The sequence below is a fragment of the Mustela putorius genome, unplaced genomic scaffold, assembly GCF_011764305.1.
Source record: "Mustela putorius furo isolate JIRA1106 unplaced genomic scaffold, ASM1176430v1.1 tig00003834_pilon_pilon_pilon, whole genome shotgun sequence".
In the NCBI taxonomy this organism is placed as follows: domain Eukaryota; kingdom Metazoa; phylum Chordata; class Mammalia; order Carnivora; family Mustelidae; genus Mustela; species Mustela putorius.
The window spans coordinates 51,403,953-51,424,533 of NW_025421987.1; the positions used below are offsets into that span (position 1 = coordinate 51,403,953).

At 33.4% G+C, this 20,581-nt stretch overlaps 1 long non-coding RNA gene across 1 annotated transcript in view; it reads left to right on the plus strand.

Annotated features, from left to right (window-relative positions):
• The window catches only part of LOC106006004, a 149,628-nt gene that overhangs the window by 92,310 nt on the left and 36,737 nt on the right, over nucleotides 1–20,581 (plus strand). The window lies entirely within an intron of this gene.

Sequence of the window (20,581 nt, forward strand, 5' to 3'; positions counted from 1 at the left end):
GAAGATTAAATGAATTGATGTACATATTTTAACAAAAATGGTATCATACTAAAAATCATCTAAAATTTGCTCTTCTGACTTAGTAATATAGTTCATTCATTTTACCTGTCAGCCTGAATCTTTGTAAAAACTTCCCAATAATATGTCTTTGACATAAATTTTTCAAACATTGTCTGTTAACACAATGCTGAAGTGATTACTGTAACTTGGTTTACATATTTTATACTTCAAGTTCTGATCTGATAGTTACTTATATACCTAGAACCAACAGTAAATCTATACACCTTTTGAAAATAGTATAATAGCATTTTAATTAGAAATGTAAGGTTTAAAATATATTTTCTATTACCAAGAAGTAGGTTACTACTATTCCAACAGTATTTATCTGGATGTGTTTGGGAGAGTTAAATACACAGTGTTTGGAATGCAGTATGCTGTCAGGTTTTCCTTGTTTCATGGAAAGATGATCTATACTATTTAATCTATGCCATTTAACCCATGGGTATATAAATGGAATAAGTGAAATTGGCATCTATCTCAAATAGCCTTTACCCTTGCTCATGGTAATGCTAAGGGGTAGAACCCTCCTCCCCCACAATCTTACAAATCTACTTTGTTCCTAACAAACTAAGCCAGAGCTTTAGAACTACTATAACTCTTGCAAGGACCTCTAATTTAGGATTCTTGAAGCCCTGGTTTTTATCTTTCCTATGAATTACTGAGTCAGTTACCTGGCGAGAAGTCTTCTATTTAGTGGCAATATGGGCTGAATGGTTCTATAAAGTAAAACTAATAAACCTCCTAGGATAAAAAGTATTAGGAAAAAGATTGCCAAAAGGGTCCATTTTTAACAAGGGTAAGAGAAACTAACATGTTCATGTGTTGAAGGCATACATACAGAACCTCTTTGTGGTTTCACAGGAAAAGGTGGCAACCCAACCTCAGCATGATAGCAATTATGTATAAAGAATAATGCATTCTCAACTTCAGTGTGATAGTGTTTATATTTTTAGGTACAGTGTGATTTTTAACTTTGTTGGGTTGGTAATTAAAATTAAGATAGGAGCATGAATAATTCATGATGAATGAAAATGGCTTATATAAAAAATGATACTACTAGTCAGGTATTTAGGAATTAAAAAATTGTTCTTTCTTTCAGAAATTCATTACCTCCAATGAAAAATGTCAAAGAGTACACTTTTTTTGAGCAAAAGTAAATCTGTCTCCTGAATCATTTTAGTGTGGTTGAAATTTATTTATTCATTTATTTCTAAGGTCTCCTGACAGGGAAATCATTGAAGCACAAATCAAAATGAAATCCTAAAATAATTTTATTCATGTCAACATTAAAAAGAATTTTGGAAATGTCTGTCATTCTTTCTATGTCCGTTAGTCAATTTTAACTTAGGATAATTTTATATTTCTTTATAAGGTTGAAGAATCTTTTGATTAAATTTTAAATCTTGATTAACAGTAAGGTTAACCATTTAGAGTAAGAACAGCTCAATTTAAGGTATTATTTTTTAATTGAAAAATCAAATCTAAAGCAGAAGATACACTGTCTGGCCTCATCCTTTTATAGTTAACCTTGTGAAAGATCATAGAACATTATAGGCAAATTCAGGATTCTTCCCTTGTATTCTAATTCTATTTGTCAGGTTTTCCTTCAAAACCTAGTGCCTCACTGAAATTCACATTTGAATGGGGCACATTTCTCACTACAAGAAACAAGAGCTTACCTGTAGCCACAAGAAAGCATTAATCACAAAATTTTATTCAGTGCCCTTGGACTCCATTATGCTACTAATCCTGCTAAGCATAGTTTAGTGTCTGAAATCCTCTTGAATGAGGCCTTTGTTAATAATTTTCCATGGTAACTTACTTGATTCTCGGATCTGGGAAATATATTCCTCTCATTTGGGATATTTAATTCTTTAAATCTATGATGTGTTGATTAATTCCTGGCTTTTTAGTTACAATGAGCTATATATAACATCTAAACAAAATTAGTAAAGCCTCAAGAAGGTTCTCTGGCCTGCATATCATGTGTCATTATTTAAAGGACACTAAACCTACTTATAAAAATGAGACTATAATAATAACATTATTAAATATATAAACTTTATTTAATTTTCTGGGCCATTATTAAGAGGAGTTCTAAAAGGCACTAGACAGATTAGACTGCCATGTGTATCTTATTAAAAGAGGAATAATTTTAGAATCAGAAGACAAATTAAGGTCAAAGTTTGTCATATGGTATTAGTATAATATTATAGATTGATTCTTTTAACAATTGTTTTTGGTCATTGAAATATAAAATTTTCCATAAGTAGATAATAAATTAATTTTACAATAAGAAGAAAATCTTAACAGATCAAATTATCTTGCATTTAACAACAACAAAAAAACACTATACTGATTATGCTGATCAACTTCTCCAGTAGTTTAGATTTTATTGGAATTACAATACTAGAAAACAAATTAGCCCTAGATAGTTTTATTTAAACAAATTATATATCATATGTAATGTACATTCTCACATGTGAAAGAGGTTGTCTTACAAATTATTTGCAGATTAGTTGTTTGGAAACAATACTACATTTTCTCATAAAAATAACGTCACAAGTAGTACTAATACACATAGTAGTCTAATTATATAATTTCGAAATACAAGACCAATAAAACTTTATAGCCAAAGTATGATTCACTCTGACCCTAAATAAGTAAGGTGAGGGTAGAAGGAATTCAGGAGAGCAGTCGGAGGTGAGACCTGGTAACTAAATACCTCTAAAGTCAGAACCAAAGAAAAGCTCTCAGGGTTTGGATCTGGAAGAAAGGAAATGTGTGTGAGTCACTTACAAATGTGTGCAGATAAAGGTTGCTTGACTGCAGGAACATGAAATTAGTGATATTTCTATTGTTTAACAAATACTCACCATTTCCATAACAGAGCTATGTTTCCCAGCTCCTTGACTGGTCAGGATCCAATAGGATATTATAACATCAGGCACAGACGGGACTTGAAATGGACTTGGCAATCAGATGTGCCCTCTTGCCCTCTTTTTCTTTCTTCATGAGAAAAAAACTTGGTTAGCTGTTGGCTTACAGAGGTACAGTGGAGCAGACTGAGAGAAAACCAACTCCAGTTTAGGGGAGCCAAACCACAGCTGATCTACAAATACATAATGCATATTTGCATATAATTTGGGCCTTGAGCGTCCCAGTCAGAGCAGTTTAGCCAATTCTTTATTATGGTTGAACTGCTCCCACTGTAGACATGAGAGTAAATCCTGTCTTTGTATGGAAAAAAATTGGTTTCCTGGATGAGATAGAAGTGACAACAGACAGATCCTGTCATTGATGCTTTATCACTCTGCCTTTGTGACTTTCTTATCAATGTTTATTTCTTTGGTTCGGTAGTTCTTAACTCTGAATGGGCAAAAGACCTTGGGGAATATGTTGCTTCATACTTTCCTAGCGTATAATGTGATTTGCTTAAGTATTATAGGAAGATAGAAGTTTCATCTATCCACTACTGTGAGGAAAGGGGAGATAGGGAGAGGGACAGAGGGAGATAGAAATAGAAGAAACAGACACAGGAAAATAAACGATTAGAGTTAAGGAATCTTCAAAAACAAGGGATTGTTTCTGCATCTTAAATCCATTAAAATTTAATGATGTGGGGAAGAGACAAGTTTAGTCACATCCTTAGCAAAGTAAAAAGAATGCTGAGAGCTATGGAATCCCGGTGCCCACTGGAGAATAGGGGACAAGATGGTAAGAATAGGAAATGGACTAGAGCATGTGTGGAGTAAGCCAGGGGCGGAGGGCTGTGGAGGTGAAGAGTTGTGGGGAGATACTGGTGGTGGAAGTTTAACATAGAAAAGTAGATGAGGCATTTGAAATTAGGCACTTATTCGATCCATGCGCAATTTTTAGAGAGGGAACTAAAATCTGATTTTATATATTTTTTAGAAACAAACTCTGATTTTAATGTGGAAAAGAGATAGTGGTGGAGAGAACCTAGAGACAGCCCACTTAGGGAGACAAGAGATTATTATATTATTTCAGGTGACACGTGGCATTTTTGAACCCTAGGAAGGATTTTGAGGATGGGAGAGAGGGATAAATTTCCGGCACCCTGGAAAGCAGTGTAAATGTCACCTGATTATCTGGTCCCTTTCTGTGGCCCTCAATCCAGTATTGATATCCAGGGCCAGAGTTTGCAATCCATTGCTTCATGGAATGGGAAAGGAAAATGTGGTAATCAAAGCTGAGCAAAACTAAAGTTAATTTTTTATTTTATAATCAAATGTAGTGCTAATTCCACTAGACCTTACTTAACAAACTTCTTTTAAGACCATTAGCTCTTTAATGATTGATGAACAAATAGATGCCAGTTACCACAAATTGGATTCATACATTGATTAAGTTCAGAGAGAAGTCTTACTTCAAAATACTGTTAGTTAATTAATTACGAATATATTTGATTACCTCTTTAAAAAAAACGTAAAACTGAGCAATGCACACCATTTTCTATTTTTATCCAGATTGCTTTTTAAACTAATTTTTCAATATTGAAGCTAATTTAATGTACAAAGTTATATTATTATTCACCAATAAATAGATGTGGAAGATATACCTTGGAAGAAGGAAAAGGCTACATCCCACCAAGTAGAGTTCTGAGAGTGTTTTATTTTTGCATTGTTAATCATATGCAAATATGTATTAGAACTGTTGATACATTCATCTTCATAATGTCTTTTCAGCTTGTTAAAATGAAGTTTAAGAAGCTCCTGGAGGAGTAATAGGCTGCATATAATGGACTAGGGAGTGGAAAGTTTGGTTCTATATGCTTAATTAGTTTCTAATTTCTCTGTAATCTCATCATGAGTCTCTAACAGAAAATAATATTGACCATACATATGGTACAAGTGGGTGCTGGCATTTTAGATAATTCTCAAGGGGGCTCACTAAATTATTTACTAAGCCTATTGCATTACTGATTGAAATTAAATTTCACCTCCAGTGTAATTTTAAATTTGATGAGTAAATAGTACCCTATGAACATCATAGGCTTTTGTAAGAAATAAGGGAAATGAGGTGCCTAGTGCAATGTGTTGAAGAAATAAGGGGATACTTTGCCTTGTTTCATTTAAAGAATAAGTTTCACATCATATTCTATATCAGGGAAAGAGGGAAGAAAAAAACTACTTTTCACCCTTAGGTAAATAAAAACAAAGCAAGTAAACAATGAGAACAACAACAAGAGGAATCATTCTTTCTAGTTCTCATCCCCAAATTAAACCAAATCTTGAGCTTTCTTGTAAGGTCCTGACACTCTAAGAAAAATAATTTTATCCTGACCTTTACAAAGTGATGCTGCAAATCTTTATCTTTATTCATAGGATAATCTTGTCAGAAAGTTCTTTCACTCAAAAAAAATTACTCATTTTCTACTGTGAACACTCACTACAAATATGATAAATACCTAGTCTATTTTTTTTTAACATTTTAACTAGTTTTGCTAAAATCTGTACTCCAACAAAAACTTTTCTGCAAATGAACTTATTTTCTTTTCTTAATACTTTGGTCTTTAAGTCTGTCTTTGACATCGGTTTCTAGTAAGGGCTTAGTAAACTCTTGTTGTTATGATGTTGTTACTATTCTGGCAGACCTGCTTATAGACATAAATAGATCCACATATGCTCTCTTTGACCAATTTTTACACTGCGACTGTTCTGGTGACCTCGGCAAAACTGAGACATTCAATTATCCTTGCTATGTGAAGTAGTAAAGTATGTTTCTCTAACGTTTCACTGAACATGGTATTCTTAGGAGATAATGTGATCATATAAAACCATAGCCAGCTGACAGTTTGGGGAAAAATTCCTGAAAGTCTGTATATCTGGCTATTGTTTAATACATTTTTACTCCACCAAATACTATGTATAAAGAAAATGTACAGTTTATGTCCACTGGTCTTTTTTTTTTAAATATTTATTTATTTATTTATTTTATTTTTTTAGAGACATTATATAATTTTTTATTTTTTATAAACATATATTTTTATCCCCAGGGGTACAGGTCTGTGAATCACCAGGTTTACACACATATGTCCACTGGTCTTAATGGACTGCCCCTATAGGGGACTGTGTAGACCCCTCCCAATAGAAAGACCCTCTGGCCTGGGCACGTTGTTCCTGTACACTGACCACTTTAAATGTTTTGAAGATTCTAAACTAATTTGGTCAGATGACACATACTGAATTTTCCAAATAAGACACAATGACTGACACATATAAGTGACCCTAGAAACTGATAGTTCTGAAAAATGAACTGATCCTGGACATAAAGACTGTGTCGCCAGCAGCCCAGGGAAGCCTGGCTTGCCCACCCCCTTGCACAGATAAACATAACCAAGTTGAGATAACAAAAAATTTCTAGGGCCATCTTCCATCTTTTATGTATATAAAATCCTTACCTATGTTTTCTCAAAGTTCAACTGGCCACGGTTTCACATAGTCAGTCACAATGAACATTCAAACATCTTGTGATCTGATAAAAATTCTTCCAATTTATCAATGTCTCTGGCTAATGAAGACTAGGTAATACTTGTTTTTAAAATTTTAATGTATTTCTTATGCTCTTAGTCTTTTTTTAAAGATCTATTTATATATTTGAGAGAGAGAGAGAGAGCAAGAGTGAAAATGAGCAGGGGGAGGGGCAGAGGAAGAGAAAGAAGGAGAGAGAGAGACTCCAGCAGACTCCCTCCTGAGTGTGGAGCCCTAGGCAGGGAGCAGTCTCATGACCTGAGATCATGACCTGACCTGAAATCAAGAGTCAGACTGAGCCACCCAGGCACCCCATTAGATATCTTAATCTTTTAAAAATTAATCACCAAATGTCTATAATGTGTAATATTAAGGTGTATCCTCTTCAGAACTTCATATAGATCAAACTGTGTGTAAGAAGTACTTTTGTTTCTAAGTGTCTCACAGAGACAAGCTGGAATGGCATCTGTGTATACTTTCTATAACTTATATTTAGTAACAAAGAATATATGCTACCCTATTAATAATTTTATCAATGAACAAATTATTGTGTCTGAGATGAACAAAATTGTGCTTGCGATGAATTATTTGGATAAATAATATTCATCACTCTTTTAATATTAACAGTTAAGATTTGTGAGAATGATGTATGTTACACTGAATGCTGCTAATTTGCTAAATATTACAGGTAGTCTTATTCATTAATTATTTTGTTGAAGAGTAGTTTGTTGAACATGTACTGCACATTAGGAATGTGAGGATCAATCTGTTGATGTTAATCCATGTAAATTGTCCTCTGTGACATGGACTATATAATCAATTTTGAAAACCAAGCCACACCAGAGAATGAAATAGGTGATATACATTATAACAATACCGTATTACAATGATGTGTACCATATCAAAGTGTACTTTTAATGGTCCTTTGAAGTCTAAATTTATCTTAAACTGTCATTCAATTCTCTTAGTAATTGAACACTCATAATTTTTTATCCTATGTTCTATTATTTTCTATATTACTTTGCAACTCAATATTCTATACTCCTCCACATGATTTTATTTATGGCTGATGAAGTAAAGTCATATAAGGAAATGATGGAGAGCAGCATCTGAAAGGAGACTAGAACTCTAACCGATTGCAAAAAAAGGTCTTGACTATCAGGCACAGGAGCTTAGAATTGATTTGATGAACACCTCAGATCCTCTGGATTTTCTCCTCCATTTTTTTTTCCCCCCTGTGAGAGCTCTTTCTATGTTTTCAAGGCTCAGGACCTTGGTTATCTTGTTACCTTGGTTCAGAGGCCATCCTGAAATTGAAAAAGAGGTTTAGTCCAGCATTTAGTAGATGGAATATGAATAAGAAAACAAGGGCTATTTCTTATCGTCCACTTTCATGAAACTAATTGGAATACTTTTGTTTAAGAAATTCTCTTCTTTTCTTAGGCCAAAATTAAGCTTTAAGGTTTAGAAGTAAGCGGAAAAACCAAGCATCACCTCTCCTCTTGCTACAAATGAAAGAAAACAAACTTTGTAGCCAGGACAGCAGGAACCTGGCTTTGTAAAATTGCAATCAAAGCTGGTCTGTTGATCAGCCAGCAATAGATCTCAAGTGGTAATCTGGGAGCATGCCACCACCATGATGCTTTCAATTCTAGTTAGCAAATACCCCCTTCTAAGATGAAATCTGTCTCCTATGAGTAGCCATCAGGGCCATAAGGTCGATAAACCCAAATGAAAGCGTATTTTCTTGTTATAAATTAAGCACATTTTAGAAATGAATATTGTTTAATTTTCTTATTTTTTGGCCAGATACAAAAAGTTATAGACTCATGACCATAGGCATTCTGGGATATATGTACCAATATAAAATGTATCATGATGTGCTATTCATTTTTCAAAGAGAAAATGAATATGCAATTAGAAAACCATACAATGAAATCTACAGAGGTATAAAAATACACAGAGACATACTACTAAACCTCGCAAGGATATAAACAAATGACAAAAAAGGTGAAGAAAAATCAGACTGTAGTATAATAAGGTTTACATTCTTTTATCCTTGTAAAAAAATCAGCTAGTTACTTACGAGTATCTGAAACTGTGATAATAATTCCTTCAAAACATGATGTTTTAAATTCTTTTATCACGTTTTCATAGAAACTTAGTTTAGCTAGAATTAAACTTAGCTGAAGCAAACTTTGTTTTAGGTGAAAATTTATTTAGCTAATACGACTTTGGAATTTAAGGGAAAGGTTTTTAAAAATTGTAATCTGTTTATTTGTTCAAATTAAAAAAATAGTGAAAATTCTGAGTAATAACTTAATTCCTATGGAAAAAAGCAAACAGCTCAGCATATATCATGTCTAAAATATCTTTCTCTTCCTTCTCAAAGAAATAAAATAAGATCATGACAATCAAAGAATCTTAAAATGTACTCCTTGAGAAGTATATAAAATTCAGGGAAAATAACTAGATTTCTATATGAAGAGAAAGTTACGAGTTTTATAGTCTGTATTACATATCAGAAACTCAGTGAAAAAGTGGTCTTTAGGATTTTTACCTTTCCTTTTATGTGATAGAGTTTAAAAAGATGAAAGGCAAGCTTTTGTGTTTACATCTGGAGTATAAAAGCGGCTCAGTATGAGAAAAGGACATTCCATGAAATACTATGTCAGAAACATTCTCAGTCAGAATTCCAGAAATAGCAAGATGTTAAATAGATAATTAAAATGTCTTCAAGGTTTAAACCATAGGGACTTAGGGTTTTAATCATGCAGTGTATATTCATCAGAAGTTTTTGCTTTTATCTTGATCAGATTTTGATGCTGTCTTTGGAGGAAGAAAGACCAAGCTCTGTGCTTCTGAAATTCTTTGGTTTGATGGGATCTGATATTAGCATGCTTACCTCAAAATAGCTATCATTTTATTAGATGGCTGGCAGCCATCAGCAATGCTGTCTTGCAGAAACATAATGGGCTTTTCCATTTCTGATGAAATTGGAAAGCTGTGGGAACTTCTGTGTCATGGCATAGGAATTGTGTTATCCACAGTGTAAGATTTTTATTTTCAGGGAAGGAAGCAAACAGAATGTTGGAACTAATCATGGCTTTGATGTAAATAGGTTTTATTCCAAATAATTTTTTTAAATGCAATGCAAATATAAGAGCATTGGGTTTGGCAGCAAGATGTTTACTGAATAAAAAAGTAATACCCAAGTTTGTCTTAGAGCATTTATATCGTCAAAATGTACAGCTTAGAAATTTATCCATTCCTGTCTCTCAGTGTGTACCATTATTATTTTTTTTTTCTTTTTCACTCCCTGAAAAAGGGACCATAGGTATACTTGATAAATGTGGGCATAAAAATTAAATACAAGAAAGTTTATACATTGACATATATCTATTAATTTCACATTAAAATATGTCACCATAGAGTAATATTTAAGACTTAATATGAAATACAGTAGCGTGTACCATTGATAGTTAAAAAGATTACAAACTCATTAAATATTTTTCCATACCAATTCTCACATCAGTCCTTTTATCACATTAAACAAAAGGCATAGATGTGATTGTGATTATTGTATTCCTAAATATCTTAGATTAAAAACAAATCAGAATTGTCTTCAATTGCAGTGAATGAACACATTGTAAATGACATTTATTTATTTCCTTTTTGGTAATAATAGTAGAATAGTCCTTTGCGTTCTTGGTAATGAAAAGGCGATTAAAATGATAAAACAAGGTGTTTTAAGTAATTGAAACTTTCAAAACTCTCTTCTATGTATTTTACATAGAATAAAGAAATTACTTGTGTCACTTGTTTGTTGCATTGGCTGAGAAAATGATAGGGGTTGATTTAGAAATCATATCAATGGAAATGTTCTTATTCACAAAAGAGTTTTAAGTAATAAAACTGCAGATGCTGTTTATACTTTAGTATAATTGCTTGAAAACACATGCAGGTGGAGAAAATGCTAACTGGTACATATTACACAGGGTGATTGGTGGTAAAGCAAAATGCCCTTCCCGTGTAAAGAGAATTTGTAGAGTAATATCAACTAAGTGAAGAAAATATCATTGGTCCTTTTAAAACATCATTCACAAATGGAAACTGATTTCTAATTTTAATAATAGGGAGTCAAATATAAAACTTTCTAGAAGTGATATTTTATAATATAGAAATCTATTTGTGTATATATTATATAATTATACTATAGAAGTATATAGTATATAAAATATAGTAGAGGTAGAATATAACTTTTGATGAGTATTAGTTTAAATTTTTTCAAATGTCTTAAAATGTTTAAATACACTAAGCCACTGAGTTTTCTATTGGCAATATTTTCTTTGAGGTTTTGTTTTTAATCTTGTAAGTAACATAGCCAAGCCAGCATGAACTTTAGACTTTGTTTACAGATATTATTAAAACCGAGATTTTCAGTGGTCACACCAAAAATATCAGGCTAGAAAGAAGGATTTAAAGGTAATTATTAAATGTGTAAAACAAGAATAAAATCCAGTGTAGAGAAATAAAAAATTAGAAAAGGCCATCAGACAAAAAGGATAATTCTTTTCAGTATTTACTAGCTTGATATTTCCAGGATCAAATGGACAATTTCAGTGTTGGGAATATGTCAAAGTTAGGACATTTTCCTTAGGTTTGTGACGGCATAACACCTCTACCTACACCAGATACTGTAATGCTACGGTTCCTAGCACACACGAGGCACCTTGCCTCTTGCCTTTATTCTTTAAGGACCAAGTCTTTGAATTTCATCTAATATCAGAAAATGCCCATTGGTTTATCTATTTCGATCCAAAATTCCTAGAATTGTTTTAAGTGCCTTACAAAATCTCTCTCAGCATGAAGTCAGTCTTAATTTTTCTAAAAAAAATATTTCGGACTTAATTCGGAAATCTTTTAGAAAAACAATAATGTGAGATTTTATCTGAAAGAAATGCTAGAATTAAATAGTCTAATGCAAAATCAGTTTAAATAAATATGTTATTGTATTTCAATTTCATTGAATTATTGGTCTCAGATGTTCAAGAGTACCAAAACATATTTAAAGCCTGAGGCTGTTTTTATGCACATACAGATGCACACTTCTGAAACATTCAGTTGAATAAAATAACATTGGCAATACTTTTTAAATTACAAGCCAGATATTTATCTGAATTTGCCTTTTATTTAAAATAATTGCTGAACTAAACTTTTTATATTTTAGCAAAGTGTCATTCGTATATAAATAAACCGTACAATATGTTTTGAGAAGTTTTATTCCAATAATATCCCAGGTAATAGCAATTTACCCATAATATTAAACATATTATATTTTAGTTAATGTTAATGAAAAAAGGAATTAGTTTATTATCCATCAACTCTTCTACACCAAATTGGGAATTTTAAATAACTAAGCTTGAATATTTAAAGCACAAACTCATTCATATCAATCAGACATAATTTTTATTTTGCCTTTTTGAGAAATGATCTAAATACTCAATCATTTAGGAATGAAGATTATAATTAAAACAGTATGTGATTTGATGTTAATCAGAAATTATATGATATACAGTAGCAGCTAAAAAGATTCAAATGACTTCCAAATAACAGAAGTAAAGCTGAGAACAGTCTTTTAATAAAGGCCATTTTGCCTGGTAGGAAAAGATTGTTAGTTGTAAAAAGAAACCTTTTAAACTAATATGATGAGGTGCATGTAAAAATTAATATTATGCTCTAATGTTCTCTCTAGTGAGTAGCCTAGGTTGATTTATTCATTTAGGTAATTATGTTCAGCAATATTAGTAATTCACTGTTAAATTGAATTTGAAGAACACACAATAAATTGAAACTGTAGTCATATTTCTTTCTCACTGTGTAACAAACAGAGATGTATTGATGTAAGTTCTGAGTGTACTACATAAGTTAAATTCCCTAGACTGCAATTTGATCAAAAAGCTTTAGACATTTACTTGAGCTATATTAGGCAGCTGCCATTGGATGGCAGTAAAATTCTACATCAATCACTTTAAGCAAAGTGAAGCTGGGAAAATAATGTGACTTTCCTTTTATTATTTAACAGCAGAATGCTGATTTAAAAGGCAAAGCTCAGGGGGTTGTGTATATTGTAGCAATACCAACTAATTTTTTAAAACTGTTTTCTTTTCTTCTCTCCATTTAAAGGGAGATGCAATTCTGGGAGAATCCTTTTTAGTATTTTAATCACTCGAAGAGATCACAGTCTTCCTTGTCTTTTATACAATAAAAAAAAAAAATTCACGTTATATTTTAAAAAGAAGTTAATAAAGGAAATTAACTAATTTATATGGTTTGAAACTGTTGTACATTCTCAATGCCTAAGTACACTTTTTTTTCTGATTATGAAACATGCTTGCATTTTTGTTTCATTCAGTCCTTGAAAGACTAACTTATTTACAGAGCTGTAAGCACGATAATGCTTTTAAGCACTACAAACAGAGAACAAAATTTAAAATCATATAATAAACATTGCTAAAGGTGGTATTACAGAAGAGATTTTTTTTTTTTTCTCCCAAGGAGGCTTTAAATGCTGGGCTTACACACTACTGAAATTAGTCAATATTTTCCCCCTTGAGATTTTAAAAAGTGTTGAATATTCCTGACTTCATACTCATGTAATGGTTATCTAAGAAAGATTGACAGAAAACAAATCTACAAAGAAAAACTTTGTCATCTTACATCTGTTGTGTTTATCACGTGAAATTAACAGGAATGAATATGGTGGAATAAATAAAATGAGCCATATCCTAAATGCTATATATCACATAAAGAAATGTGTGTTCTTCTGTCTCTTCTTTCATTTAGATTTTTATTTGGTTACAAGTTGGTAAGATTGATTACAATTTATTTGGTAATAAAATGAACCAATTGTTTTCAGAAAATATTCAGGGTGGTCTGACACAATCAGAAAGCTATTAATCAGGATTTCCTGGGACAAACCACAGACTTCCTTGCTATTTATCCTCTCCCTCACTTTATGTTTAAAGTCTATTAAAAGTTTATAGTCTTACAAAGATCATATTAGGCATTAAAATTCAGGCATCTCATTCTTGCTACAAAGATTGTTAGAAGAAAAGAAAATAAATGGGTTATCACGAATCCATTCTCATCATGAGGAGTGTAAAAAGCATGCACAGTGGAACAATATTCATTTATTTTTACGACAGCGCTAGAGAAGAGAAAAAAAGGAAGTGAAATAAAACTAGGGATATGTAGTATTATTACTTCCATGCACAGCAAGTTAGGAAGGCTGGAATGAAATATCTTACCATGCCAAGAAGAGTATATTTAACTTAGTGTGTGAGTGTGTGTTTTAGGGCAGATTTACAGGTCTCGGTTTATTGAGTTAATGAGCTTATTTCTGATGCAAAAACAAACAAACAAATAAACAAAAACCCACCACAACCCATTTAATGTGTATTTAAATTGATATCTGGCAATGTTTTGAAACTTTACCCAACAGAGTTTCTGTCAGAGTAGAGAAGACATTTACATATTTTTCTACATATGCCATTCTCAAAAAGATATTGTTGACAAAATACATACAAATGAATCACAAGTATACATAGAGTTTTTAAAAAGATCAATTTTCAAAATTTAGATATTTTCCATTTATATGTAGTGTTAAAACAAAAACATTTTCTCCAGGCATGTACAAGATTGATGCTTGAATCTTAATCTCTATTTGGTCATGTATGGGCTATTCATTAAAAAAAAAATGAGCTGATTTTACCCTAAAAATTAGGAAAGCATTTGCAATACAGAAACTGAATTTCTTTGTTTTGAAGTAGTACCTATCCAAATCTGTTTGATTATTTACATTCATTTAGAAAAGAGTGATAATGCTCAAATGTATTTTCATACCCAGGGCATGTTGCAAATACTTTCATAAAATTAATCGTTAAATTATTGAAAACATCTGTTAATAGTCCATAGCTATAATAGGAAAATTGCTGCAAATCATTGAAGAAAGTACGTGGCTTTATCTTGTTCACTTTTAAAAATACAGCATTTTATATTAAATGTCGGAGTGGATATACAAAACAAGGTATCTTAGAATCCATGATGTCTACTTAAGAATTCACAGTGTAATTTTTACTCTGCTGATGCATGAGCATTGAGTCAGTGTTATCGAGTCTGTGCTTAGGCATAGTATTACATTGTGGAGATGAACTCCTTGGGTTTCAATATTGGTTTTGACACTGACTAGCTGTGTGACCTTGGGGAGTTTACTTGATCTCTCTGTGCCTTCATTTTTCTTTCTCTTTAAAATATATGGGGTAATATTACTTATCTCTCAGGTTTGTTGTAATGAGCAGATGAAGAAAAAAACAGATGCAATTATTATTTAGAACAGTGATGATATGGTATAAATATTGTAATTGTTACTATTATGTGCCATGAAAAAAAAAGATAAAAGACCCGGAGTCCCTGCTTTCAAGAAGCTCAAAACTAGCTTAGGAGATAATTGGATGTTTTTGAGGGTTAGCACATACTTAGACACTAGAGATACAAAGATGTGCAATTCAAGGTGCTCAGAGCCACAGGTGGGAGGCTTAACTGTGTGATGCAGTAAGTGAAGTGATAGAGCTATGCTCTAGCTAGCAAAGGGCACACAGACTGGGATACCAATCTAACCTACAGGTTGCATTGGTGATGAAGGTTGGGCTATATGGGACAAGTTCCATAAGAAGGCAGACATTTAACTGAGTCCTGAAGACTATGAGTCAGTCAAGAGAGGAGGAGTTTGCAAACTTTAAGCAAAGGCTCATCTTAGGTGAAGGCATCAAACAGAGAAAAATATTAACTGTTTGAATGCTCTAAGTAATTCAACCATGATATAGACAGTAGATGCATATGAAAAATGAAAACTAATTCTCCCTAAACAGATTTAAAAGAAGGAAGTAACACTTTTCATATATATGATCTTACAACTGAGCAGAATTTCACTCCTGTGAAATTTAATTTGACATGCAGATCATTTAATGAGGAAATTAGGACAGGCCTTTTCTCACAGATTACATCTATATTTTAAATCTGAAAATACAAACAACAAAATGTTAAATGATGTCCAATTCTTCCAGCTAAAAAAAATGCATCTGGATTAAAAATCACCTTCTAATGAAAATGATACTTCAACAATTCTCCCCTTAGATCTCCAAATTACCAATAGAGATGTGTAACTTTTTAAAAAAAATCATTATTAATTATGATATCATGATATGTAGTAAGGAATATTTATTTGGCTTTCATCCCCATTCTGGTCACAAAGCTCCTAAAATTCTTGGATTTTTCTTACCAGCGAGAGCAGGAAGGGATCTTTTTTTTTTTTTTTTTTTTTTTTAAAGTCAATGAAGTAAGCTTGGGGAAGCACCTGAGGATTGGTTGCTTGGAGAACCAAGCCTGATGTTTGAAGGTTGGACCTTTTAGTCCCACCTCCCCTCTCCCCCAGCACCAGGGAGGAGGGAAGGATTAAGGTTGAGTTCACCAAGGGCCCATGACTTAATCAGTCATATCTAAGTGACAAATCCTCTCTAAAACCCCCAAACAACAGGTTAAAGAACATCTGGGTTGGTAAATACGTGAAGGTTTGGGGAGAATACTGTGAGTGGGAAGAGTATAGAAGCTCTATACCCTTCCCCCATACCTTGCCATATGCATCTTTTCCATCTGGCTGTTCTGAGTTACATCCTTTCCTAATAAACCAATGGTCAAGTAAATAAAACATTTCGGTATTCTGTGAGCCACTTAAACAAATTAATTGAACCCAAGGAGGGACTATTAGAACCTCCAGTAATTGGTTGATCAAAAGCTTAGGTGACTTGGGGCTCTTGAGTGGCTCAGTTGGTTAAGTGTCTGTCTTTGTCTCAGGTCATGATCCTAGGGTCTTGGGGTCAAGACTTGCACATGTCCTGGGATCAAGACCCACAACCAGCTCCTTGCTCCATGGGGAGTCTGCTTCTCCTTCTCCCTCTGCCTGCTGCTCCCACTTCTTATGCTCTCTGTCTGACTGTCAAATAAATAAATAAAATCTTTAAAAAATAAAAAAACTTAGGTGACAACTGGAACTTGTGATTGGCCTCTGAAATGGAAGAGGCAGGCAGTTTTATAGGAATAAGCCTTTAACCTGTGGGATCTGATGTTTCTCAGGGTAGGATTAGAATAGAGTTGAATTGTAAGGACACCTAGCTGGTTGGAGAATTGCCTGGAGGTGTGGGAAAAAAACCACACACTTGGGAACTTGGTACCAGAGCTCTGTAATAGTATAATGAAAAGAAGCAAAATTTATATTAACAGCTTTATTAACAGATTACAAAGTAGGTGGAAATTGGTTAAAAATGTCAGCTTGCATACAAATTCATGTACAATTAAGTTATTAAAATTAAAAATATGTACTTAATAAAAAATGTTTTAAAGAATGATAAAGCTAAAGCAAATATATACTTAGTTTCTCTTTCTCAAATATATACATATATATATTAGGTAAACCAGAAATTATGAGAAAGTCATAAGAATTCTTATAAGAATAGATACAGAATATATCTATAAGACTAAGACTACAGAATCTTATCTGTAGATAAGATTCTGTAGATAGGATTCTTTTTTTTTTTTTTTTAGTAAAAAAAAAAAAAAAAAGCCGGAACTGAATAAACCACAGCAAAGGATGTATGCAAGAAAAACTTTCTAAAAAGACATAATACAATTATATTTTGGTTGAAGAAATGCACTATTTAAATTAGAACCTCAATAGAAAGTAAGAACAGATCATCAAAAACACTTACCTTTTGAGAAAAAAATACTGTGAAAGGGACCAAGTGAGTAAAATAGGAAATAGCTCCCCATGAAGAGAGTTTTTAGGAAAAATAGAAATTTTTAAAATAAATATATGCAATAACCTTTGGGGGAGGAAGGAAGGCAGTAAAATAAAACATTCATTTAACAGCAATAAGAAGAATAAACTATAAAATGAGGGAAGAAACTGATCATCAAAACAAAAAATTTTAGGGGCGCCTGGGTGGCACAGTGGGTTAAAGCCTCTGCCTTCGGCTCAGGTCAGGATCCCAGTGTCCTGGGATCGAGCCCCACATCGGGCTGTCTGCTCCACAGAAAGCCTGCTTCCTCCTCTCTCTCTCTCTGCCTGCCTCTCTACCTACTTGTGATCTCTGTCTGTCAATAAATAATAAAATCTTAAAAATATATATATATAAAATTTTAATTACAGAAAAAAGGGTCCAAAGTGTCAAACCAGGAGACAAAACTAGTGAACTGAAAGATTGTGCTAAGAAATTAGAACCATGCAGGACAGAATGCCTCTCTGATATCCAAACTTCAGAGACCTTACCATTTTGTTTGATGTTTATATAGTAAAAATGTGTATTTACTTACCCCAAACTAAATACAACATTTCAACAAAGCAATGCAGGAAGATTTTGAGTTATTTGGCAACTGGTCAAATCATATGCAGACATTTTAAAGAATATACAACGTCACAAAGGGAATGAATACTTAAAAAGGTAACTAAAAATTAATTTTAGCCTCTGGGTTTGTATTTCTATGCAGAAGAATTTTTTTTATTTTTTTTAATTTTTTTTAATTTTTATTTTTTTACATTCTTTTTTTTTTAATTTTTTATTTTTTATAAACATATATTTTTATCCCCAGGTCTACAGGTCTGTGAATCACCAAGTTTACACACTTCACAGCACTCACCAAAGCACATACCCTCCCCAATGTCCATAATACCACCCCCTTCTCCCAAACCCCCTCCCCCCAGCAACCCTCAGTTTGTTTTGTGAGATTAAGAGTCACTTATGGTTTGTCTCCCTCCCAATCCCATCTTCTTTCATTTATTCTTCTCGTACCCACTTAAGCCCCCATGTTGCATCACCACTTCCTCATATCAGGGAGATCATATGATAGTTGTCTTTCTCCGCTTGACTTATTTCGCTAAGCATGATACGCTCTAGTTCCATCCATGTTGTCGCAAATGGCAAGATTTCATTTCTTTTGATGGCTGCATAGTATTCCATTGTGTATATATACCACATCTTCTTGATCCATTCATCTGTTGATGGACATCTAGGTTCTTTCCATAGTTTGGCTATTGTGGACATTGCTGCTATAAACATTCGAGTACACGTGCCCCTTTGGATCACTACGTTTGTATCTTTAGGGTAAATACCCAATAGTGCAATTGCTGGGTCATAGGGCAGTTCTATTTTTCAACATTTTGAGGAACCTCCATGCTGTTTTCCAGAGTGGCTGCACCAGCTTGCATTCCCACCAACAGTGTAGGAGGGTTCCCCTTTCTCCGCATCCTCGCCAGCATCTGTCTAGAGAGCCCAGAAATAGACTCTCAACTCTATGGTCAACTAATCTTCGACAAAGCAGGAAAGAATGTCCAATGGAAAAAAGACAGCCTCTTCAATAAATGGTGCTGGGAAAATTGGACAGCCACATGCAGAAAAATGAAATTGGACCATTTCCTTACACCACACACGAAAATAGACTCAAAATGGATGAAGGACCTCAATGTGCGAAAGGAATCCATCAAAATCCTTGAGGAGAACACAGGCAGCAACCTCTTCGACCTCAGCCGCAGCAACATCTTCCTAGGAACAACGCAAAAGGCAAGGAAAGCAAGGGCAAAAATGAACTATTGGGATTTCATCAAGATCAAAAGCTTTTGCACAGCAAAGGAAACAGTTAACAAAATCAAAAGACAACTGACAGAATGGGAGAAGATATTTGCAAACAACATATCAGATAAAGGACTAGTGTCCAGAATCTATAAAGAACTTATCAAACTCAACACCCAAAGAACAAATAATCCAATCAAGAAATGGGCAGAGGACATGAACAGACATTTCTGCAAAGAAGACATCCAGATGGCCAACAGGCACATGAAAAAGTGCTCCATATCACTCGGCATCAGGGAAATACAAATCAAAACCACAATGAGATATCACCTCACACCAGTCAGAATGGCTAAAATCAACAAGTCAGGAAATGACAGAAGAATTTTTAAAGGAACAGAATCTGGATATTAAGATGGAAAATATACCCCAACTTGCAAAAAAAAAAAAAAAAATCATGAAGAGAGGGATGAGGACATGTTGACAGATTTAAAAGTCCAGCATTGACCTAGTTACATTCCACAAGGCAGGAATACTAAACGAGAGAAGGAAAGTGAGGTAGAGTTGAAGGAAGACATGTTTTCACATGAAAGCCACCACCAAGATACAATTAAAAAAAAAAAAAAAAAGGAAGACCTTAACTTTAGGGAACAAACCGAGGGTTGCTGGATGGGAGGTGGGCGGGTAGATGGGGTAACTGGGTGACAGGCATTAAGGAAGTCAGATGATGGGATGAACACTGGCTGTTATATGCAACTGATCAATTATTGAACTCTGCATCTGAAACTAATGATGTACTGTATGTTGGCTAATAGAATAAAAAAAAAAACAGACAAGTTGATTCAATGTGGTGAATTTTCAGAACAAAGAAAATAATGGTTAAAGTACAAAAAAAATAGTTCTGCAGAATAAAACAAGAAAGCAAGTAAATAAACACGTGCATGTGCATTTAAGTGAGTGTGCATACACATGCAAAAGCAGGCTCTCTACAGAGGATCAGGAATCAAAGTAGCATCAGATTTCTCTCAGCAAAACTGAGTTGAGAAGGCAATGAAGCAGTATCATCAATATTCTGAGGGAAAATTATTTTAAACATATATTCTTTTCCAATATCTATTTACATCCATCTATTTATCTCTGTCTGATTGCTTGTCTACCTATCTACCTATATATGAGGAACAGTTTTTAAAATGTATCCTGTGGCAAATTTTTTTCAAAAAAAGTCCAGAGCAATATGTCTGGTCCAGTATTTTGTTGCAAGACCTCTACTTTCTCTTTAAGAAGTGGAGTCTCTTCCCCATGACTTCGAATCTGGAAAGTACATTTCAACTGTCATGATACAATAAAGCA